At 54.9% G+C, this 24,335-nt stretch overlaps 1 long non-coding RNA gene across 1 annotated transcript; it reads right to left on the bottom strand.

The window, feature by feature from the left end:
• Positions 1-1,627: 1,627 nt before the first annotated feature.
• On the bottom strand, positions 1,628-23,671 carry LOC116148169 (uncharacterized). Its single transcript, XR_004131702.2, has 5 exons — positions 23,482-23,671; positions 9,909-10,041; positions 6,569-6,796; positions 6,341-6,419; positions 1,628-2,808 (listed from the first exon to the last, which is right to left on the bottom strand). It is a non-coding gene; the product is annotated as an uncharacterized LOC116148169 (long non-coding RNA).
• Positions 23,672-24,335: the final 664 nt, after the last annotated feature.

Below are 24,335 nucleotides of genomic sequence, written 5' to 3'. Positions count from 1 at the left end.
AGTCGCCCTGATGTGAAGGCGAGAAAGGGGCTTCGTTCATTCTGGAGGCTCTAGAGGAGACGGCTCTCTGCCTTTCCAGCCTTCCAGAGCCTACCCCAGTCCTTGGCTCATGGCCTCTTCCCCCATCTTCAGAGCCAACAACGTCATCTTGCAGTTCCTTTCTCTCTGACCCTGCTTCTATTGTCCCATCTCCTCTGACCCTGACCCCCACCTCCCTCTTCTGAGGACCCCTATGATGCCTCCTGGATAGTCCAGGATCATCTCCTGTCTCAGGAGCCCACTTTGATTATCCCTGCAAAGTCCCTTTGCCATGTTAAGATCACATATTCCCAGGTTTGAGGGATGAGGGTGTGGACATCTTTGGAGCTGTTATTCTGGTGACCATGATGACAGTAGTTAACATTTACTGATTCCTTCTGACCCACCGGGCACTGTGCTTTTTGTACCAACCACATGGCTACCCTCAGAGAGCTAGGGGTCCCATCTCATCAGTGGGGCATCAGAGGACAGCAGAGGCAGGACCAGGACCCCCACTGGCTCTCTTGACCACACCATGCACATCTTCCCTGTGGGAGCAGCTGGGGCCACGTCCGGGACCCAGGAGGTTTCAGTCAACATTGGAGGTGGAGGAGCTATCATAATTGATCACAATTAGCACTAAATGAACTGGGCTGACAATTGGTGCTGAGATGGTGAGAGGAGTGACAGTCTCCCAGACAAAGGCCTCAGTCAGGCCTGGAACACTGGGTGTCTGAGAGGAGCCTAGCTGGGGAGGAGGCTCCCATTGGTGGAGAGGCCTGAGAGAGCCCTGAATGCCGAGTTTGTGTGTCTAGACTTGATTCCTTAGGCAATGGGGAGCCATAGAAGGTGAGTGAACAGAGGAGGAACATGAGAAAGAGGGTGTTAGGAAGGCTGCCCCTCACAGGCTTAAATGCCTATCACCCTCACCCAGGGCAGCTTTTCTGTCCCCTTCTCAGGCCCATGGAGTTCCCAGGGGCCACCTGGCCCAGTCCCTCTGGAAAGCACCAGGGCCACCGGCACCTCTTTCCTGTGCCCAGGGCCCCTCGGTGGCCGGAAGCAATGCATTGTAATGCTGGCCTCCAGGGTTTCCTGCAGCAGCCCAGGGCCTGGACGGGTCTTTGTGAAAACCCTCCCCAGAGAGCCCCGTGCTGCTTGGCCAGGGTCAGGCCCAGGGGCGGCCGGAGGGGAGTTTGCTCTGGGGCCTTGGGGAGAGGGTCTCACAGGAAGTGGATGCTCTCTGCTTACTGGGCTGAGGGGGCCTTTGCAGCCCGTCCACCAGCCTCCTGGCTCTGGGTGTGGGTCACCTCCTAGCCTCCCCTGACCCGGTGGTGGTGGCTGCCAGCTCGTGACCCCAGGTGGCCGTGGTCGCCTCCATTCAACAGAAATGTCATCTGCGATGTCAGGGACCTTCATGGGGGCCGTGTCCTGCTCCTTGTCAGCCTCACTTCCACCTCCCATGGGCTGGGGCACGATCCCCTCCACTGGAGACGTTGGGGGCAAGCTGTCAAAGGTCACCCTCGACCCCCCCCGCCCCCTCCTGTGACAGCTAGATCTTGTCACTCCTGGCCTCTAACCAGCCTTTGGCTGAGGCAGAGACACACAGGCCAAAACAGAATTTTATTTATACAAATAGTGTCCACCCAGTGCTGAGCAGACAGAGGGGGCTCAGTAAATGGGTGTCAGGGGGCCAGGGAGCACAGTGTTCAAAGGGAGGACACCCTGCTGCCCAGCCCGGCCAGGGGCGAGGGGCCTCCCACCCTGACTATGGCCTGCCACCTCTCCAGAAGGCTCTGCAGTTTGAGGCCACAGTACCCAGAGGCACAGCCTGGCCGGAGGCAGCCTCCAAACCCAGCCAAGGTCACATCGCACTTCCTGTCATTGACTCCTGTGGCCAGGATGTGTTCCCCACGGCCTGGATCCAGCCGGCCCCAGATTGCAAGGGGTTGGGGCGGGGCCTGGGCTGCAGTTGGGTGTCAGGGACCTGATTTCTGCCCTGGGGTGGCTGGAGGATTCTTTCTCTGAGCCCCCTAGTCTCTTTGGTCCCTCTGTCCCTGCACCTGGAGCACCTTGTCCCCGCTCTGCCCATCCACACCTGGCCAGGCTGGGAAACTGAGCTGCCCCTGGGATCCTTGTTACTGCAGAGCCAAGGACAGATCAGGATGTTTCCATCCACCTACAAAATGCTCCTGAACCCTGCTGTCTTCCTGCGGACCACAGCGATACTCCACGGGGGAAACTAGACAGAGCTGGCTGGAAGTCTGGATGCATGACTTTGAGTTCCGTGACCTCACCTAGAAAGTGTCCTTCCCCCTGAGAGCTGACACCACTCAGCTGTGGGTCTCCCCTGGCCCTCAGTCAGGCTGCAAGGAGGAAAGGGCTTCCGTGGGCTGTGTTTTCCATTGCCAGAGAAATTGACCACCTCCCTAGCCTGTGGATCGGGTCACCTTGGTGGCCACTGAACAGTCAAGGGAACGGAGTGCTGCTGTTAACTGAGCACTTACTGTGTGCCGCTGTTAACTGAGCACTTACTGTGTGCCAGCCTGTGCGGGGCCAGCACACTGGGCGTCTTGTTCAGCCATCAATGTCCAGAGAGGCAAGTGCTGTTATTGCCACATTACCGGTGAAACACCCAGACTCAGGGAGGGGTCGTGACCCATTCAAGATCACCCAACTGGTCAGGAGGGCTTGGAAGTAAGGACATCGGTCTTCACCTTCTGTGAGGGCTCTGTGGATCCTTCTCCTCAGTGTAGGCACAGTGCTGGCCTCAAGAAGATTCTAGAACAAAAGCTGAGCAATAAAGGAAATGATTTCCAAGTGTGGGGCATGCCATGTGAGCAGACCTCTGATGGACAATCAGGGAGCACTTCTTGGAAGAGGTGACATCCTCATTTCCGCCTTGCTGAGCCCTGGGAACAGGCAGAGCTTTGCATTGAGAGGGGACAAGCGCTCCAGGAGCTGCTTGGGCAAACACTCTGCCGAGAGGCTGAAATAGGCCACCCGCCTGGAGTGCGGTGATGAGGAAGGGGAGGGCAGACCCCCTGGGGGCCAGGAGGGTAGCTAGACCATGTGTGCTGTGGCTGAAGCCACACCACGCTGGGTGCTGTGGGACAAAGATGCCTAAATCAGGTTTCCTGCCTTTGAGGAAATTCCAATTAGATTTGAGGTGAGATGCAGAAGCGTGATAAGGTGACTAACAATGGCAGGCAGGCGAGGAAAGTGAGCAGGACCAGACAGTGAGGGTGCAGGAGCCCAGGGCAGGCGAGGCCCTGCCTGAGCCGGGTGGAGGTGGGGAAGGCATGGGCAGGACCCCGACAGCAAGAGGGGACGTCCAGGGCATCATGGGAATTTCTTGTGGCCACTGAAACAAATGACCACAAATGTGTTGGCTTAAAACATCACAGGTTTTTCTGTTACTGCTTTATAAGTCAGAAATCTGACGTTGGTCTCCCTGGGCTAAAATCAAAGTGTCAGCAGAGCTGGTTCCTTCTGGGCGCTACAAGGGAAATCTGTTTCTCTACCTCTCCGGCTTCTCAAGGCCACCACATTTCTTGGCTCGTGGCTCCTTCCTCTGTCTTCAAAGCCAACAGTACAGCGTCTTCACATTTCTCTCTCTGGTTCTGACTCTCCTGCCTCCCTCTTCTAAGGACCTTGTGATTACGTGGGGGCCACCCAGATAATCCAGGACAGTCTCCCCATCTCAAGATCGTTCTCTTCATCCATCTGCCAAGTCCCCTTTGCCATCTAAGGTCACGTATTCACAGGTTTCAGGGAGCAGGACGTGGACGCCTTGGGGGTTGTTATTCAGCTGACTGCAGATCAATATCTAGGTGGAATTTTGGGGGCTGGGCATCCAGGACCCCAGGGTCAAGGTGGGCGACAGGACTGAGCTGCTCCCTAAAGGGGCTGGAGAGGGCTGAGGAGCCGCAGAGAATCGCCGCGGATGTGACTGTTACATGCAGCTTGCACAGACAGCTGAGGTTGGTGGGGGTGGGGAAGCCCTGGCTTGGTCTCTTGCCAGTTGTGTGACCTGGGACAGGTCACGCTACCTTCTGAGCTTCAGTCTTTGCAGGTGAAGAGCAGGGGGCATGAGAGGGTTAGGGGAGTGCAATGGGATTGCCGACACAGTGCCCAGCACACAGGAGATGGTTAACCTGCAGGGGCAGCTGACCCCACGGGCATCTTGTGCAGGTCCTGAGGAGACTGTGCCATGGGAGTGTGCTGGTCAGGCCGCACCTGGGTGAAATGATCCATCCCAGGACCGTCTCACAAGCTGAGAAGGTAAAGGGTGTCCCAAGAAGAACAACTCTGGGGAACAGTAGGTGCTTAATGGTTGTGTGTAGAATGAACAAACAAATGAGGCGGGGGGCACCAGTGTTGGGACCTTGGTCCAGGCAGGGGAGAGGGCCTCAGAGGGGAGAGGTGAGGGCCGCTGAGCTCTGCCCGGGGACGGAGCCACCGGCCGGGGCCCAGGGTGGGCAGAGGCCTGGAGCTCAGCTCAGAGGCCCTCCTCTCCCGGAAGTGCCCCTTCCACCGTAAGAGCCCTTTGACCTGATGAACGGCCTGAGCGAACCCGACTTGGGAGGGGCAGCCGCAGAGCCCGCAGACCTGGGCGGTGACCGCCGGGTGGGTCCTCCCGCCCCAGGGCCACGGTGCAGGGGACAGTCCCAGGTGCGGTCAGGCTGGCCTCCTGGCGGGGGGCACGTGACCAGGGCCATCGGACTCCCAGGAGAGACGTGACTAAGTGCAGGACAGTAGCTACAGTGAGAGGTGAGTGGAGGGGGTGCTGCCCTCCTGCTCGGGGCCCCAGGAGTCCTCACAGAACAGCCCTCAAGGGAGGCCCATGAGCCACCCGGAGTCACCACGGGCCCAGTTCTTGCCACATGCACCCGCATACCCGGACAGGCTGTGATTCACACCCGAGGGACCTGTGCGTTGACAGAGCACCTGCTGTGAGTCCTGCCTCTTCGTGTGCTACTGAGTGACCCTTCACCTCTTTGTGCCTCAGTTTCCCCACTTGCCAAGTCAGGGGAGAACAGTACCTACCTCATAGGATTGTGACGGTGATTAAATGAATCAGCCTGTGGGACACCCTTAGAAGTGGCCCCGCCCTGGGGCCTGGCAGAGCCTCTGTGAGCGCCCACTGTTCTTTTTCTGTTGGCACAGCTTGCCAGTCCTCTCTGTAATGCATGGAGCATGGAGTGGAAGGCGGGAGGCAGACGTCATAGTGATGGGGACAGCTGTTTGGGGCTGGCCGAGGACGGCCAGATGGGGGCTGTGCCTGCTGGTTGGCTGGGGTGGATCCAGGACACCCCAGCCTCGGCCAGACTAAGAAGATGGACTGCCTCTATCCCCAGGATCTGTAATTCTCAAAAGGACCAGCTGGCTCTTCCTCTGAACACTCCCCACGGGGTGTCAGCTCATTTACTCTGCCTGTGACTTGGTGTGGGAAGCACCATCCTTACTCCACTGTACAGTTGGAGAGAGTGAGGCGCAGAAGCAGGGGGGAATTTATGATGTCACTCAATTTGTACGGGATTTGAACCCCAGTCCCCTGACTATAGAGTCCTTCCTTTTTGTCAATTTCCAAACTGCCTCTCTGGGGCACTAGGGAGCCACAGATGGCTTGAGGGCAGGGTAGTGATGTGAACAAAGTGGAGTTTTGGCAGACTGGGTGTGGAGCAGCCTGCTGATGGGCTGGCTGGGGCACCTGGGTTTGTGCGTGGAGTGGGGAGAAGGGGGAGAGCCTCTAGGAGACACTGTCCTGCAATCAGGCAGGAAGTGGTGTGATGGCCCAGGGGAGCGGTCAGCAAGGCTGGGACACAGCCAGGAGCCAGGTCTCAGGAGAATTTCAAGATGGAGGATGAGATGTGCCCATGCCACTGAGGGCTAGGGATGAGAGGCCAGTGGCTCAGGTCACGGGAGACGTTTGGCTTCCTGAGGACGGAGACCCACCCAGGCAGCTGCAAGTGGGTCTCCCTGGCTTGTTGTTGCTGCATTTTCCTTACCTCCTCTTTCCCTTCCAGTCAGAGCTGACTTGGAGTCCCTGGGAACACCCTAGCGGCCAGGCCTCCCAGAGGGCCTTCTACCTGGTCACTAGGGACCCCAGTGGACCACATCCTGCCCCTTGCCGGGAGCCCAGGCTCTTAGGGATACAGTGTGGCCTCCCTTCCCCCCAGATCTATTAAAATCTGGCCTGAAAGTCAGAGAGAGGCAGGTCCTCACTCTGCAAAGACGGCCAAGGGTACATCTGCCTGCATGGAGGCCCCAGGATGAGTGTCCTGGGATGCTGGCCTGCTGACCGACCATGCTGTGTGCTCACCTGGCCCCGAGGGCTCGGAAGTCTGCTAGCCTGGTGGCTGACCTCGGGCAGGTTCCTTAACCTCTCTTGATTTCTTTCTCTGTAAACACGGGGAAATTAATAACAATAAATGTTAAAAGATTCCCATCTGATGGGATTGTTTTGAAGATTTCTTGAAGAATAATGAAGGTCAGAGTAGCAGCTGCAAACAGGCTCATTACCATTCCACCCCCACTGGCAGGGCTTTACCTGGGAAGCTGGGGAGATCATGACATAAATCTAGGCTTTCATGAATTGAAGACTGTTTGTTGAGCACCTACTGTGTGCCAGGCAGTGTTCCAGGCATGGGGGAGAGAGCCACATCTGTGAATAAGTGGACAGAACCCCCAAGCATCTCCAGCTTTCAGTCTGGGGATTGTGAGCCCAGCCCTGGGCTCAGTCCTTCCACGTAGTATCTCATTCCCCTTCACAGAAATCCTGCAAAGAAGCACAATCATAATCAGGCTAACTGTCCCCCCCCCCTTTTAAAAATGGAAGCAAAATGCACATCACATAAAATTTACCAATCTAACCATGTTCAAGTGTACAATTCAGTGGCCTTTAGTATAGTCACAAGGTTGTACAACCCTGACCTCTAATTTCAGAACATTTTCATTACCCCAGAAGGAGACCCTGTACCCATTCGCAGTCACTCCTGAGCTCCCCTGCCCAGCCCTGAGCAGCCATTAATCTCCTTTCTGTCCCTCTGTGTTTTTTCTGTAAATATCCGGGACGTTTCTTATGAATCCTCCGTTTCGTGGCCCTTTGTGTCTGGTTGCTTTCACTCTGCGTGGTGCTTCTTGGTGGTTTATCCCCGTGGTAGCCTGTGTCAGGACCTCATTCCTCTTTAAGGCTGAATATAACTCCGGTGTGTGGACGGACCGCATTTTGTTAATTCAGTCATCTGTTGATGGGTATATGGGTTATTTCTACTTTTTTTTTAATCCTCATTTAAATACAAGGGAAGTGGGACCAAACCAGCTACTGGCTCAACACCTGCCTGGGACCCAGCGAAGACCCTATCTAAGAGGAGGGGGAACCCATTTGCACACCAAGAACTGCTAGTCCGCAGCAGCTGTGTTCACAGTAACCCAACGCTGGAAACCATTCACATGTCCATCGACAGGGGACGGGTGCACAAACGGGTGTCATCGGACACTGGAACACCTCCCATTAGTATGAAAGGAGGAGGGACCCATGCACGTGGCAACTTGGAAGACTCTCAAACACTTCCTGGGCATGAGAACACGCTGTATGGCTCCATTCGTCTGAAAGCCTAGGAAAGGCAACTCACAGTGACAGAGCACACACTGTGGTTTTCAGGGGGTCGGGTGGGGGGCCAGCTGGGAAGGGGCACCAGGGAGGGTTTTCGGGGTGATGGAGATGTTGATTATTTTGATCTGAGTGTTGCTACTCGGGTGTATATATGTGCCAAACTTACTTACATGGATGTATTTCATTATATGAGCTGTGCCTCTGTAAAGGCGGTTTGAGAAAAGAGCTGTGTGTCCCAGCCTCTCCCACCTGCTGTCCTCCATGCCCCTGCTCTCTGGACCACACAGCCTGGGTCTCTTTATTCGCATGGTCCCTGAGTTTGTAGCATCTTTGAGCTCACCGGTGCTTGGCACACAGTAGGCCTGCTGGAAAGCGTGGCTGTAGGCTGACTGAGGTCTGTGGACTTCCCACCGCGTGCCGTGACTCTGCCTGGATGCGGGCAGAGCCCAGGACTGCGAGGACTCTGTTCAGAGCCCAAGCCCAGGGCCGCGTGGCTCACTACTGTCCCCCTGGGACTGAAGGCCAGGTCCTCATCTGGACCCCGCAGTTCCAGCTGCCAGCTCTCTCTGCCCTGGTGGTGGGGACACATGTACCCGGTGGGACATCGTCTACCCAGGGCACCCACCAAGGTTCCTCACTTTTCTCCTGCACTCTGCAGCCCTCCTCCAGTCTCCACCCTCTACCTCACAGCTGACGGAACCCAGGCTCAGAGAGGTGATGTCCATGACCCGGGTCTCGAGGAGGGATGGGGGTAGACCCAGGACTCAAATGCAGGCTGCTGCCTGCTGGCCCCTGTGTATCTGCCGCTCCCGCATTGCTGGAAGCATTGGCCCTGAGCCGTCTGGCTGGGTCAGGACATAGGACACTGATGTTGGCATATGAGGTGCTGGGTGTCTGGGGCCCCATGTGTTCTGGGTCACTGCCGGAAGGACAGCCCCAGTGTCTGCTGGTCTGCTCCAGCTGCTCCACTAGGAAGCAGCTGATTTGGGGTGATGAGGCTGGCAGGCTGAGAGGGCCTTGGGGGGCTCTGTGTCTCTGACTCTATCTTTGTGTCTCTCTGTGTGCAGGGTCTTGTATACGTGTCTATGTGTGTATGTCTCTCTGTCTCCTTCTGTCCCTGTCCCTCTCTGCCTCTGTGTCTATCTTTGTATCTCTGTGTTTGTCTTTATATCTCTGCCTCTGTCTCTCTCTGTATCTGTCTCTGTGTCTCTCTATCTCTGTCTCTCTCTGTCTTTCTTTATATATCTCTGTCTCTGTCTCTGCCTCTCTGTATCTCTGTTTCTCCCTGTCTCTGCCTCTCTGTATCACTATCTCTCAGACTCTCTGTCTCTGTCTCTATCTGGTGTTTCTGTCTCTGCATGGTCAGAATCACCACGTCCCCTCCTGCTTCTGGCTCCGGTGGGAAGAAAACCCTTCTCAGGGCGGGGACTTGAGGGAGGGGGACAGGCCCGCCCTGACCTGGCGCGGCTCCTTCCCAGGCCTGCTCTGGCGCCTCTGGGCCGGCGGGAAGAGGCATTCAGCCCAGGGAGGCCAGGGCCTGGCAGGCAGGCCTTTCCTGGGACAGGACCGCCCGCTCCCCGCCCACTGCAGCTGGCTGGCTTTCCTCTTTACGCCTGTAGGATAAATTCCCTCTCACTGGGTCTCTGGGGCCCTGAGTGCTTGCAGGGGAAGGACCTGCCTGCTGCCCTCCATGCAAGCACCCCCAGCCGGCAGACCTGGGGTTCTGAGGGAGGGGAGGAGAGTGAGGACTGGGCCTCCCCCCTCGGTGCTGCCTTGTCCTCCTGTGCCCTCCTGGGACCCTACTGGTCACACCCCGGCCATCCTCCCACACCGCTGTCTGCACTGCTTGGCTCCTGTTTGGATGAGCTGCTAGGTAGCCTCTGACAGCTTTGTGGGGTGAGGCCATTGGCAGGACCCCGAGGTCAGAGCGGTCAGGACAGGGCTGGCCTGAGCTGCACTACAGCCCACCCAGAACAGCTATCTGTTACGAATACAGAGCCCAGTGGGCTAAACATGGCTTTGGGATCCACCAATCTGGGTTCACAGCCCATCTCCCCAGTGTCAGTTCTACATGTCTCCAAGTTCAAGGTCACCATCTCCCAGGAAAGCTGAGATACAGACAGGGCCCCCAGCCGCATGGACATCAGCTCCTCATTGCCCACCTACCACCCTGATGGGAAAGGCCAGCTCTGCCCTTAATGAGGACAACACATGCTCACAGCCTTTCAGTGGATCTTCACAAAGTGTCCTTCCAACTGTATTCGTGAAAACCCACCTGTACTGACAAGCCCCCACATGGCCCAGCTCCATCCCAGGCTCCTAAGATTCCGTCAGGGGCAGGCAGTGCCCATCCTGGAACGGGAACTCTCCATGAGTGCCGTTAGGCCAGTGCAGGAGAGGTACCTGGCCTGCGGGAGAAAAGGTGTCAGGCAGTGCCGGCTGCCTGGAAGAGGGTGCCTGTTAGAGAGAGCAGGGGGTAGCGCAGGGGGTAGCGCAGGGGAGAACACACTAACTGTGGCTCCTGCTGGCTCACTGGGTCCCCCTCCCTGCCCCTGATGGGTCAGAAGCTGTGTGTGTCTCCCGGGCCTCCGCCTGCAGGCTGGCACGGGGCACCACACACCAGGGTCCCAGCAGCTGGGAGTGTGACAGCTGGGCCCCACCCTGGGGACAGATTCCAGCATGTTCCCTTCCAGGGTGGAGGCAGATTTAGTGAGGAGGAAGGAGGGGGCCCTAGGAGGGCCAGTGGTGGGGCAGCTGGGGAGCCAAGTCCAGGCTTGCCCTGGGCAGACTGGCAAACGACTTGCCATGCCCCGCCCCTCATGTGAAAGGGCTGTTGATACTGACCACACAAGGTCACGTGAGACTAAAACAATAGCATGTGAGGCTAAAGTCGAAGAGATTGGATCCACGGCGTGTTGTGCGCTACCTCCTTCCACACGTCAGCTCTGAGAGGTCGGCGCTGTCATCATTACTCTCACTTCACAGGTGAGGGAGTTAAGGCTCAGGGGGCTTCAGGCTGTCTCTCAGGGTCTTGGCCATAGAGCTGGGAAGCGCTTGCATTTTAAAACTTTCGGCGTCTATATGACTTGTCTCCTCAATGGGTTTACAGGCTCCCCAAGGCCCTATTTCTGCACTTGGCACGGAGCCGGCTGGACAGTTAGAAATCGACGAGTGAATCAATGAATGTTAAGCTGTGTGGCCCCAGGCCAGCTCCTTCACCTCTCTGGGTCTGCATTTCGATACCTGTCAGGTAATGGGTGGGCGCATCCAGTTCTAAAAAGCTTTTAGATCAAACTCCAGGGACCCAGTGATGAGAAGGGCAGGGCCGGGCCTGAGCACAGGGACTTTCCAAGGTCCCTGGTCATTTTTAGCTTTGCTTCCAGAGGACAAGTGACCCTGCTCTGTCCTCGGCCCGGCCCGCTCTCGGCAAGTTCTTTTTCTGGCTGTATGAACTCAGGCTGTGTGCAGAGCCAGAGTTAAACTCAAGAGGGCCGGACACGTGGCCTGGGCAGGGAGCCGGAGCAGATGGCAGGCCACCTGTTGAGGGGTGGCTGTGAATCAGCGGCTCCTGCCCAGTGGCCTCTCTGCCGCCCATGCCGCTCCCCTCCCTCCCTCCCACCTGCCTCCCCACTCCACTCTGGGCCCCCAGGGCATACATTCCAGGCCTGGGACTCTCAGAGAAAGGGGAGACACTGAGGCTGGTTCCCTTGAGAGCCTGGTTCTCTGGGCTGGGGGAGGGAGAGGTCCCTAGCAGCCAGGCAAGGGGCTTTGTCCACCTTCTGACAGGACTCCGAGAGGGGCTGTGGCTAAGCTGTCCCTGAGTCTCCTGATACTCCTGCCCCACCACTGCCCCCTGAGGGGGTCATTTCCCCAAGTCTTTGGGCAGTTAAAGATTTTGGAATTCTAATAATTGGAATATTATTGGGGAAAAAACCACGAAGCAGTATATATTCATGGTTCAAGGTAGAAACTTTTGAAAATACCCATAAGCAAACCCCCCCCAACCCCACCATCTGTAGCCCCCGGTGTCAGGTGTGTCTGCTGCTCTGGTCTCTTTTCCATGTACACATGTGTAACTTTTTTTCCTCTTATTTTACTTTCACAATATGGCATTCATCACCTTCTCAGTCCATACCGACGTGGCCAGAGCATTATTTTTAAAACTTTTCATAGCATCATTTTGGATGGCTACCTCTTTATACAGGGCTCAGTCCCTTATCCAGAGTTCTAAAATCGCAAAAGCTGGAAAAACCAAGGTTTTCTGTAACTCATTTGGCCACAAAAACCTGCCTTGAGCTGACATGAGGGTATTTATAGCCTCCACGGCTCCCCCTTGGCATGAAGATTCATGTATTTTGCTACAGAGATCTCAGCGAGCTTGGTTAAGGGTGCTGCGCAGACCCCACTGAGGTACATGGTCATATTGGGCATAGGCAGCATTTTGTGTGTCTGGAATCCACAAAATTCCGAATTCTGGAGCTCCTCTGCTGGATGTACTAGACTTTAACTGAGTTGGATGTGTTCAAATGTAGCTTACATTTGCTGGATGTAACACTCTGCGGGTGTTTTGTGCTTAATACTCATGTCAGCAGGGAGAGATAAAACACTGGTGTTGTATGCAGCTTGCAGATGGAGACACGGAGGCTCAGGGAGCTCCTCCATCCAGACTGAACCCAGATCCTTGGCTGCCAAGTTCTAGCACACACTGCCTCCCTGCCTTGTGCCCTGCTCTTTCCTGATGTGATTTGAGACGGCACCACTATCAGTGTTTTTCAAACTATGGGTCACGAGCCGCCTGCATGAGAATCCCGGGATGGTCATTAAAACAATGCAGATGCCCAGGCCCCGCCCGGCTGGCGACCCAGATCCCGGGGAGGGCCACAGGCAGCAGCGTGCCGGACGGGCTCAGGTGGTGCCGGGACTCGTCAGGTTTGAGCCTGTCTGGGTCCCAGGGACTGGGGGGAGGAGAAATGCTGCCCAACTCCAAGTGGACGTGTGCTCGGGGGCTCCCAGGGGCTCAGCTTTGCCTCTATCCCCTGCTACCAGGGACAGGGCAACCCTGGCTGCCAGCTCAGGAACCTTGTGTCTCTGGGGCAGCCCAAGGCTACCGGGCACACCCTGTTGGTCTCGGAGCCATGGCTGGGAATGGGCTCTCCAGACCGAAGCTGTTAACCTTGGTTACCATGAGGGAGTCGCAGCTCCATTCAGAAGTTACCTTCCCTGCCTGCTCCTTTCTCAGGACGTGACCTTCCTGTAAATTTCAGCACAAAATTCCCATGTGAGCGCTGCCATTCCCTGCCCCTCTGCTTCTTCTCAAAAGAATGGTTGTGTCATTTATCTTAATCCAGCCTGCCTGTCTTCCCTCCTTGCCTTCTTTTTTCTAAGAATAAATCCTTCTTTCCTCCCACCGTCTATTTTTCTATTTATCCATCCATCCACTCTTCCTCTCTCCTACCATCCATGCATCCATCCATGTATCCATCCATGTATCCACTGATCCATCCCTGTATCCATCCATGCATCATGGCACCCAGTGAGTACCCAATAAATCATAATTGAATGAATGAATGAAGTTTCTCCAACCAATTTACCCAGTAACCTTATGAAAGAAGGAAACAAGATTCATCTGGAACAAGTGGTTCTGGCTGAATGAGTTCCTCACACCCCTCCTCATTCATTCATCCATTATTCCTTCTGTCAGCAAATGTTTATTGCGTGCCCCTAGGTGCCAGGCATTATACCAGGTTCTAGTGCTGGAGATACAGTGTTGAGCAAAACCAGATGTCTGGCCCTTACCCTTGTGGAACTTGCAAATCTGGGGGGAGACAGATGTTAATCGAATAACCACACTCATGAATTCATAATTGCAAACAGCAATAAGTGCCCAGAAGGAGAAGAAATCACCCAGCATATCCCAGAGGTTTCCGAGCCAGGCCAGGGGCAGGGAAGGCTCCTGTGGGGCTTGGATCCTCATGCAGGAGTCAAAGGATGAGCCAACAGCCGCCAGGAAAGTCAGGTGGCTCGAGAGAGGGAATCAAATAAAGGGACCTGGTTACAAAGGTGGGAATGTAGTTGATAGAGCAAGTAGGGGAGATTTGGAATGGCAGGAAGCTGTTGTCACCTTCAGGCTGGAGGGACAGAGAGGAGACAGTTACTGGAGCTGCTGCTGGAGCCACAGAAGAGATACAGCCATTCTAGAGACAGTGCCCGAAGAGGGAGGGGAGGATGGAGAAGTGGAGAGGGATAGATGTAGGGGGAGAGGTTGGGAGGAGAGGTGCAGAGGGGAAGGGAGGAAGGGAGAGGGGAAGAGAGAGGAAGAAATGGCTTCCCCCTCCTCCCACCCTTGGGTCTCCCTCCAGTGCCTCCACTGGCTGAACCAAACGGGAAGGCTGAAGGCAGGGGAAGCTGCGGTGTGTTGTTTGCAGGGTTGGCCTGCAGAGCGGGAGGAGGGTGAGGAATGGCTTACATCTGGCACAGCAGGAATTAAATAGGCACAGAGGGGAGGGCATCAAGTTCCTGTCAGCCAAAACAGCATGTGCAAAGGCCCTGTGTGATGCAGAGTGCACAGGCCTCTTGGGAAGGCCAAGGCACCAGGAGGGCACGAGAGGCCTAGAGGTCTTGAGGTCTCCTGGAGCCCTGGGCAGGGCCAGAAACAGGGAGCTCCATCTTCCACCTGAGAGCTGTGAAGCCTGAGGATTTTAAGCAGGATGGAGACCACCACCAGATTTGCACTTTGGAACAGATCATGCTGGCCCCTGGGTGGAGAGCACCTGTGAGACGTCCCCAGAGGGGAAGCGGGCAGGAGGCCATGGCTGCCCCTCCAATCCCACCCACAACTCCCAGCTTCTGCCCCAGGCCTGGCACCCCACCCCGACCCGGTCTCCCCACCCTCTGGCCCAGCACACCCACAGTAGGAGAGCTCCACCTTCTTATAATGATGCGGCTGCTTCCTTGATCTGCTGCTTCCCCCAGATGAAGTCCCCTGCTCAGCCTGCCTCGTCCACCCTCGCACCCTCCACTAAGCCCCCCAACTGCCTGTGGCCTGGGCTGGGGTGCCCGCCACCAAGGCACCTGTTCATGGCTGTTTTTTGCTTCTCCAGCGGCTCAGCTTTCAGATCTGATAAATATTGATGGCTGAGCAGTGTCGAGGGTAGCCCCGCTGGGAGATAGTCTTTCTGCAAGGCACTTCAGGGTGCCCGGCCAGGGTTGCAATGGGACACTGGGGCCTCACTTCCAGCCTCCTGGCCTGCCCCCACGCCACCCCTAGCCCAGCCCACTTGGGGGCGAGCCTGGAGCCCGGGAAGCCACCCAGAGCATCAGACTTGCTCTGTTCTCTCTGAAAGCTGGAGCTAGTCATCTTGTGAGCTGACCTTTGGGGTCTTGAGGAAGAGATGGGTCAGGAAGAATTTCTTGAACAACTGGGTGAGGGAACCTTGGCCTCAAAACCATGAACCCCCATTTCCTAAGGAGTGAAAGAGCTTTAGGCTGAGCATTTCCCTCGAGACTGCATGAGACCTCGGACAAGTCAGGGCTACCCTGCACCTGGGACCCTTTACCTGTTAAAGGGTGGGTTGGAGAGGGTCTACGGTCTCAACTCTCCCCAGAAGTATGCACTTTTTTTTTAAACTGAAGTATAGCTAGTTTACAACGTTGTGTTAAGTTCTGGTGTGCAGCACAGAGATTTAATTACACATATATACATTCCTTTTCATATTCTTTTTCATTATAGGCTATTACAAAGTATTGAATATAGTTCCCTGTGCTTGACAGTAGGACCTTGTTGTTTACCTGTTTTATATATAGTACTTCGGATCTGCAAATCTGAAATTCCCAATTTATCCCTTCCCACCCCCTCTACCCCTGGTAACCCTAAGTTTGTTTTCTGTGTCTGCAAGTCTGTTTCTGTTATGTAAATACAATAATTTGTGTCATTTTTTAAGATTCCACATGTAAGTGATATCATATGGTATTTTTCGTTCTCTTTCTGGCTTACTTCACTTAGAATGATGATCTCCAGGTCCATCCATGTTGCTGCGAATGGCATTATTTTATTCTTTTTTATGGCTGAGTAGTATTCCATTGTGTAAATATACCACCGCTTCTTTATCCAGTCATATATTGATGGATATGCAGGTTGCTTCCATGTCTTGGCTACTGTAAACAGTGCTGCTGTGAACATTAGGGTGCATGTATCTTTTTGAATTAGAGTTTCCTCCAGATATATCACAATGCATACACTTCTTGAAGGCGGGAATCATTGTGGGGAGCTACAGAGGGCAGAAAGGGGCAGCACCTGCTGTGTTCCGGGTGCTTCTGCGTACAGGGGTGTTTTGCTCTCCCCCAGGCCATGAGAGGTGATAAGCATGGTTATTCCCCATACTTGTATTGACTATGCAGATATGCCTGAGAAGTTCAGTTGCTTGCCCAAGGCCAGGCAGAGAAAAAATGGCAGGGCTGGGATTTCCATCCAGATGTTGAAAGCCAGAGGCAAAATACTGCAGCCCTGAAGAGTGTGGGCTCTGGAGCCAGACAACCTGGTTTGGAACTCTGGCTCTGTCACTGAGAAGCTGTGTGATCCTGGGCAAATAGTGTAGCCTCTCTGGGCTTCCGTCTCCTCATCTATAAAGTGGAAATAATACTTGTGCCTCTACCTCATGGAGCCAGTGGAAGGATTAAATGAGAGGATGGATGCAGATTTAGAACAGAGAGTGGCTGGCTGAGGGTCTGGGATGACCTCTCTCTAAGACCCACTTTCTTCCCACTGCACCATCCCGCTGCCCGTTTGTTTGGAGCCTTTGCGGCGTCTAACCCAGCCCCCTAGGTGGGCAGGCGCTCAAGAAATGCACTTTGAACCCAGGAGGGAGTGGAATCAGGTCCCAAAGTGGGAACCAGGGACTGTAAGTCACTGTTCCTGGTGAGCGCTGTCCTCTCGACAGCTGGAATGTTCTAAATCATTCTAAGACCTGGGCAGATTGGAATTTTAAAATGTGTTTCCCCTTTTAGAGCAAGCCATGCCTAAGTATTTCTGGCCTGTGAAAGGAACACAGTTTCAGAGCCAGGGCAGAGAAACCACGCGTGCTCACACAACCCAACAAAAATACCAGCCACCCAGCCCTTTTCCTCTGTGGCCCATTTGGGCTGCATGTGGGCTTCTGGGGGCTGGCAGGGGGTGGGTGCCCTGCAGGGCGACAGCCCACAGGGTCAGGCTAGTGGGTGGGCACCTGAGAGGAGGGGTCGGGGACTAGGGAACCCTGGGAGTTCCACAAGCCACCACGAATGTAGTTTCAAATATCTTAGTGTGCACTGAAATCTAACATATACCCACCCCATGACCAGAAGCTCCTGTGTTTTCAACAAAAGACCTGGACGAAAATTTTCAGAGAACAATATTCATGTTAGCCTAAGATGGGAGCTCCCGAAAAGCCAGTCAACAGTGGAATGGTTGAATATATTATGGTATACTCATCAATGGAATACTATATAGCAATGGAAAAGAATCAGGTACTCCTAGGTGCAAAAACAGGGAAGAATTTCATAGATGTAAAATAGAGCCACAAGCCAGACTCAAAGAGTACATATGATGTACTTCTATTTATATAAAACACAAAGACAGTCTGTACTGACACAAGCTCTAATATGGATAAACCCTGAAAACATCACGCTAAGTGAAAGAAGCCAGTCACCAAAGACCACATATTGTATGATGCCACGTATATGAAACCTCCAGAGTGGACAAACCCATAGAGACAGAAAGTAGACAGTGCTTGCCAGGGGCTGGAGGGTTGGGGAGGTGACAGCTAATGGATACAGGATTCCTTTTGGGGGCAATGAAAATGTTCTCAAATTGATTCTGGTGATGATTGCACAACTCTATAAATATGCTGAAAGCCACTGAACTGGTGGGTTGTGTGGTATGTGAATTAGATCTCAATAAAACTGCTAAAGAACAGTTTGGCGTTAGAAGTCAGGTTGCCCGGGGTTCTGGCTGTAAGTCATTCCCCTTAATCGGGGGTAGTGCCTGGACGAGGATGCAGGGAGGCTCCTAGGAGGCTGGACATGCCTTGTTTCTGGGTGCTGATGACGCAGATGTGCTCAATTTGTGAAAATTCCACAAGCTGCACCCATAGGACGAAGCACCCGGTTCTCTGTACATGTACACGCTTTTCTGTAGGTAAAAACCTAATGAGAGGTCTTAAAAATCACTACACCCTGGTGTAGTGCTGGACACACACTCCAATCCTGCTTGACAGCCCCATCAATGAGTCCAGCACAACCCACGGCAGAAGTGAGAGACCAGGGCAAGTGGGCTGGCAGTGGGGTCTGGAATATCCTTCAGTGACTCAGAGGAACAGCTGGAAAGAATCTGTGGCTGCTCCAACCACCCCCACCCTGCATTAGCCAACAGTGGGGACCTGCCGCAGCCCACCGAGTATTCCAGGGCCTGAGACCTTGGGCTGCTAAGGGTCCAGGGACACTGGGCTGGGCTGTGGCCACTGGTGGAGCCATAGGCAGGACTCGGGGGTGTCCAGCAAGCCCTACCGTTAGCCTCCCTGGCAGGACCCAGCCAAGGACAAGAACCAGAGGAGGCTGGCCTGGCAGTCCAGGAGCTGGGCACCCAGCAGGGTAGATAAGAGCAAGGCTCTGGGGCCAGACTGCCTGGATTTGAATCCAGCCCTGCCAGCTCATCTCTGTGACCTTGGGGACGTGTGTTCACCATTCTGAGCCTCAGTGTCCCCATCGGTGAAATTGGGTAAAGACTAATACTTATTTTGCAGACCATCATGAGATCTAAACTAGATGATGATATGAGCTCTGAACACAGTACCTGGCAGTCAGCATCCAGTAAACCTTAGCTACCATACACACTGGTGGACGCAAACTGGTTTGTCTTGAGCGCCTACTGTGTACTTGCCTACTGGCAAGGCAGTTGGAAGTCGCTACGGTCCACTTTTGTTTCTACCACCTCCCCTTCCCTACATTCTCCAAAACCTCCCTGGGCTTGGAAGCCTGGGAACTAACCACATGAATGATTACTATGGATTTTGTGCTGCAAATCAGGGGTCTATTGAGAAGCCAGCAGCAAGGGAGACTTTGAGTCCCCTCAAGATTTATGTGGAGTGTCTGTCTTGTCATTCCCAGAGGCAGGTCCACCCCAGTGATCATTTATCAAAGGAATTCTGCAAGGCCCTGAAGTTCACAGCGATTGGGGTCTCGAGATGGAGGAGTTCTGGGGAATGGTGTCACAGGAGGGAGAGACTGGGCTATTTGCTTCTGGAATGTTTCTCAGGTTCACAGGAACCAGGCAAGATTTCAGGAGCACCTAATTCTGCTCTTAGACTCTATACCCCATGCCCTGATCCTTAATTGTATAACACAAGCGGTGATTTTTTTCTTTTTAACAAAACCCTTTGTGCCTTACAAAATGCTTCTGCGTAGGCTGCGTCAAGCCCCGGAGATGGAAGGTGGTCCTCTCACTTCTACCCTCTGATGCTCCTGTATTTTAAAAAGGAGGGGGGGATGCGAAGCCAGGGTCATCAGACACACCATATATTTTTAATATTTACATGGAACAAATCTGCCCAATGTGTAAACATACAAATGCAAGGAAATTTCATCAGCCCTGGCAGCTGGGAGCTTATCCCGGTCTTAGGATCTGTGCCTTCGAGCCTCAGTTTCTCCATCTCTGAGATGGAGCTGGTGAATCCTGCTTTGCCCCCCTAGATGGCTGTGTCATTCGAGCTAACGGATGTGAGACGGCTCATAAACCCAAGGCTTCCATAAATCCTAGGGATTTTTTTATTATTATTATTGTTAACGGTTACATTCCTTCCCTCTGAGAAGGAGGATATGCTTTTGCCTGTGGCCTGCCATGTTTCAAGCTTTTTCTGAGGACAGCAGAGAAATGCTTGCTTCATTCTTAGGGGGAAAAAAATGGAAAGAAAGAAAAAAATAGGACAGTCAGATGATAAATTTTGTTTTTCTGGTCCCCAGTGAGCCAGAGGCCAAACACACAGTACACGTAGCCTCTAAAAGAGGAACGATGGACCAGCCTATGAAGGTAAATGGGTCCTGGGAGGGGTGCCAGAGGTGCACGCACAGCCTAGAGGGAGGAGGAAACAGGCAAGGGTACCAGTGAGGAGGGAAGTTGGGTTTCAGGGTCGGGAGAAGCTGGGGGCACGTGGGAGGGTCTGGTCTGGATTGCTGGCACTTGGAAGAATGAAAGATTGGAAGCCGGCAGGAGCAGCCGGGCGATTCTGGAACTTGGCAGCTGCAGTGAGGTTTTGGATCGAGCCTGGCATCCCATGTTCAGGCACAGACTGGACCCCTACCATATCCCAGCCTTGTGGTGCTGTGGGATGGCACAAAGGGAGCCACCCAGAGACAGACACACAGAACAACGTGTGATAAGTGCTCAGAGCCTGGAGGCTTGCTCTCCCCCGCAGTGTGAGGGCAGATTCCTGCGGTTTCTGGGCCAAGACAACCCTACAGGAAGCCGCAAATTTGAGATGTGCCCAGATGTTCCACGCTGACGGCCTTCTGGTCTCCACATGACCCGGGGTGGGTGTTTCTCCCCCTTCCCAAGGCCAGGGCTGCCTGTGAGCATCAGTCAGTGCTTTTCAAGCCTACTACACTTGAGTCCGAGGAACGAAGGTGGAGAGAGCCGGGTGGTGATTCATGTGGCCTCAGGGGGGCCTGGCACCCTCTCCCGAGCTGCAAGGAGGACCGCGGGGCTGGCTCTGCTGGGGTCGGGAGGCTGTGGCTCCGACATGAAGTTAATACGAATGAACCTTGAGATTTCACCTCATCTCTGGCCTACGCTCAGCCTCTTTTGGGTCTCAGTCTCCTTAGGTGTGAAACTGGGGACACAGGTGAGGACGAGCTGGCATCACAGGACCCTGGGCAAAGTTAATGGCTGATAAAGCCAGGGAGTGACAGAGACGTGATGCCTGGGCTGTGGCCCCAGCTCCCCCAGCGGCGGGCCCTTGAGCCTTTACCTCCCTCTCTGTCTCCTCCTCTGGAAATTGAGGACATAGCAGTACCTATCTCCCTGGCTTGTTGCAAAAATTTGGACATTTTGCCTCTGTGCGGGACAGGGACCCCTGTGTGATTAATATTGAATCGCTGTGCACAAGCACTACCGTTATTTCTGTGTCTGGAGGGTGTGCTTCGCCCGGATTGTCTCCATGCACCTTCCTCCCAGCCCTGTGGGGTGCATCCTTTCCTTATCATTGTTTTCCAGACAGGGAAGCTGAGGCTCAGAGAGGTTAAGGAGCAGGCCAAGGCTGCACAGCTAAGAAACGACAGGGCTGTGATGTCAGTCTGGTGTGTCAAGCTGCACAAGTAGCCCCAGCCCTGTGTCATCCTCCTACAGATGACCGTCCATCGTCACATGCCTCCTTCCTCCTCTGATCTGTGCTCTCCTGCTCCCTGGCTCCCCAGATGTGTGCCAGGGGGCTCTCCTGAGTCACCAGGTCAATGAAGGAAACCAAAACATCCAGCCCAGTGCCTCTCTACTCCCACTCCCGGCCCACTTTATACACAGGCACACACGTGAACACATGCATACACAAGCACAGGGATGCATGCACATGTGTGCACACTTAACACGTGCATACACAAATGCACACTCACGTGAATGCAGGCACTCATGTGCCCACTAAGATGCATACGCACATGCACACACATAAGTATATGCACACACCACACATGAATACACACACTTTCACACATGTGGCACATACTCAGGATATTCCCTGGATGATTCTAGCTTGGCCAAGAAAACTCCATCTCCCTCTTGAATTGTTGACCCCTGTGGCCCTCCTCCTTAAGACCGTGTGTGATCTCATCACAGTGCTCCCCTCACCTAGGAGTGCAGACAGGCAGGAGCAAGACCTCGTTAACCGCTGGACAGAGCTAGGAAGGATCAACACACACACACGCACACAGAGTCACCTACAACATGCCAGGCCCCTGTGATCCGTGCAAAAAAGCCCGGTGAGGATCACAGCTCCATTGTACAGAGCAGAAAACTGAGGCTTAGGGAGCTAAGAGGTTTGCCCAAGGCTCACATAGCTAGAGAGGGATGGGACAGGATGGAGCCCTAGGTATGTGGGACCCAAGCAGTGAGGCCTGGATGTACACGGTAAGACAGACCTGGTTCCCACAGAAGGGAGCACCCGGGCTCCCAGGGGAACTGGACAGGGAAAGAGTCAACAGGAAAAGAAATAAAATCATTGGTAAATTCCTATGCCAACGAGCTGAGACTGAGAATAACAGGGGAAACTACTTTAGATGGAGAAGGCAGGGAATCCTCTGGGGGAAGACACTGCAGCCAAGACCATAAAGATGAGAGGAGTTGGCTTCACAAAGACAGACTGGAAAGGCATTTGAAACAGAAGGAACAGCATGTGCCAAGCCTTAAGGGACCCATGTGTAGTCCCGCAGCAGACCTGCCTTTCCTAAGCCAGGGGTTGTTTTACCAGCAGCCTCTTGCACTGTGTGGGGCTTGAGAGGTGTGCTAGGACACAGACATCACCCTTTACAGTTTTCCTAATCAGGCCCCCTCCTCTCAGCAGGTATGAAAAATGCCAGAAGCAGGGAAAGCCCCTCGCCCAGCCCCCAACGTTCCTTTGGGACAGTTTTGCTGACACAGCTTTTCTCTGGTCTGGGTGAGAACCCGAAGTCCTGCATTTCTCGCCATGATGATGATGATGACTTTCCTGTTAACCCCTGGACTGTGATCCCTGCAACAGCCACCCGGGATTCCAATGAGGTGGCCCTTTTCTCTTATTCCATTTATTTATAATGCATGGCCCTCCTCCACGCCAAGAGGAGGCCTAATTTTATTTACATGTCAGTGCCCCAGAGGGCAGGGGGCAACTTGGCACCTTTGTCCTCATGACTCTGGGCTCCAGCTGGCAGGTTAGGACAGCTGTCAACTACTCAGAAATCAGAGACATAGAATTTTCAAGCTGGAAGGGGTGGCATTTTGCAGATGGAAAATGTAAGGCCCAGAAAGGCCTGGATTTGCACAAGGCCTCCCAGTCTGAGGCAGAGCAGCAGAGAGGATGGAGAGGTCCTGCCTGTGTCCCCTGCCGTGGACAGTCTCCATCAGCAGATGGATGACAGAGACCAGATGTTCGCCTAGTGCGGCTACACAGGCAGGCAGTTGTGAACAGGGGCCTGCAACTGGCTGCCGGGGTCTGAATCTCAGCTCCACCACTCCTGACGAGTACCTTAATACTCAGTGCCTCCTCTATCTCGTCTGTAAAGTGGGCTGACCATGGCACTTAACCCAGAGTTACTGGGAGGAGTAACTGAGTGGATATGTATAAAGTGCTTAGATTCTGCACCTGGCACATGCTGAGTTCTCTCTCCTTTGTTTAATAAATGCATGTATCTATACACATGTGCAGTAAATACATGGAAACAGTTAATCCCCTGCCAGAGCTTCTGTTTAACAAGAGGAAGAAAGGGCCCAGAGTTGTTGAATCTTTGCCCTGGAACACACAGCCCAGACACAGGACCCTTTCTGCCCTTGGCCAGTGTTGGGTAGGGGTGTGGCAGGCTGAGGAGTCTGTCCCCTGGATGGTGCCTTCACTAATGTGCTCCGGGAGACTGGAGACAGCTTCTCTTCCCTCTCACCAAAATTAGAACCCTGGGCCCTGAAACGTGCCCCCAACCCGCGGCTCCTCAGGGCTGTAAACGGCCCTTTAGAATGCGGAGGGGGTCAGAGCATCCCAGCTCACTCTGCAGCGTCCCTACTTCTGGGCTGAGGCTGCCCCTCTGGAGAGCTGCCCTTCCTGGTCGGGCTCCTGGGTCTCTGGGGATGCAGGCTGCGTCCTTACCTGGGTCCTCCCGCGTCCTGCTTGACCTTTACTTAAAGACCAGCTCCAGCGGCTGATGGGTTTCCGCGGGTCCCTGAGGAGACCCTTCAGACGGCTCGAGCCTGGCGCGCAGGAGAAAGCCCCTAATTGGGGCAATGAATCATCGAGCTCGGCTCCCGGCTGGACACAAAATAGATAGAGGAGCCGGCGAGCTATTGTGCGCAGTTTGGGACGCGGGCGGGGGGGGGGGTGGCGTGGAGGAGAGCGGAGGAGGAGAAGAGGGAGGAGGGCGGGCAGGCGGAGGGGAAGGGAGGGGAAGCGGCGCGAGGGAGGGATTCCCCCGCCCGCCGTGCTCCTGCCCTCCCGCCCTCTCCTCCCCTCCTCCCTCCGCGCCACCCGCCGCCCCGCCTCCCTCCTCCCCAATTAAATGACCCAACGCTTTGGCAGGCGCCGGAGCTCGCACATGCGGCTGCCGCTCCAGCCGCCCGGGGCCCGCCGCCGCCGCCGCCGTTGCGTTCCGGGCGCGCTCGCCGCGGCGCCGCCGGGGGCTCGGCCGGCCGGGGGGGCGCCCCTGCGAGCGGCCGAGCGTTCGCGCCCGCGCCGGCCGCCCGCCGCCAAACTTTGCGGCGCGCACACATGCTCCAAGTTGGGCGCGGCGGCGGCGGGCGGTGAGGGCGGCCCGGGGCGCGCGGGGGCCAGGGCGGGCGGCGCGGCGCGGCCATGAGCGGGCGGCCGGCGCCGGTCTCCCGCAAGCAGCGGCTCATGGCAGCCGTGGGCGAGCGGGCGGCGGGCGGCGGCGCGCCGCTCTCCTGTTTCATCTGTGGCGGCGGCATCGGACGCGGCAAGGAGCTGAAGCTGCAGGTGAAGCAGCCGGC

The sequence above is a fragment of the Camelus dromedarius genome, chromosome 23 (assembly GCF_036321535.1).
Source record: "Camelus dromedarius isolate mCamDro1 chromosome 23, mCamDro1.pat, whole genome shotgun sequence".
NCBI classification, from domain to species: domain Eukaryota; kingdom Metazoa; phylum Chordata; class Mammalia; order Artiodactyla; family Camelidae; genus Camelus; species Camelus dromedarius.
The sequence above is the reverse complement of the archived record's forward strand: the minus strand, read 5'-3'. Positions and strand labels throughout refer to the sequence as shown.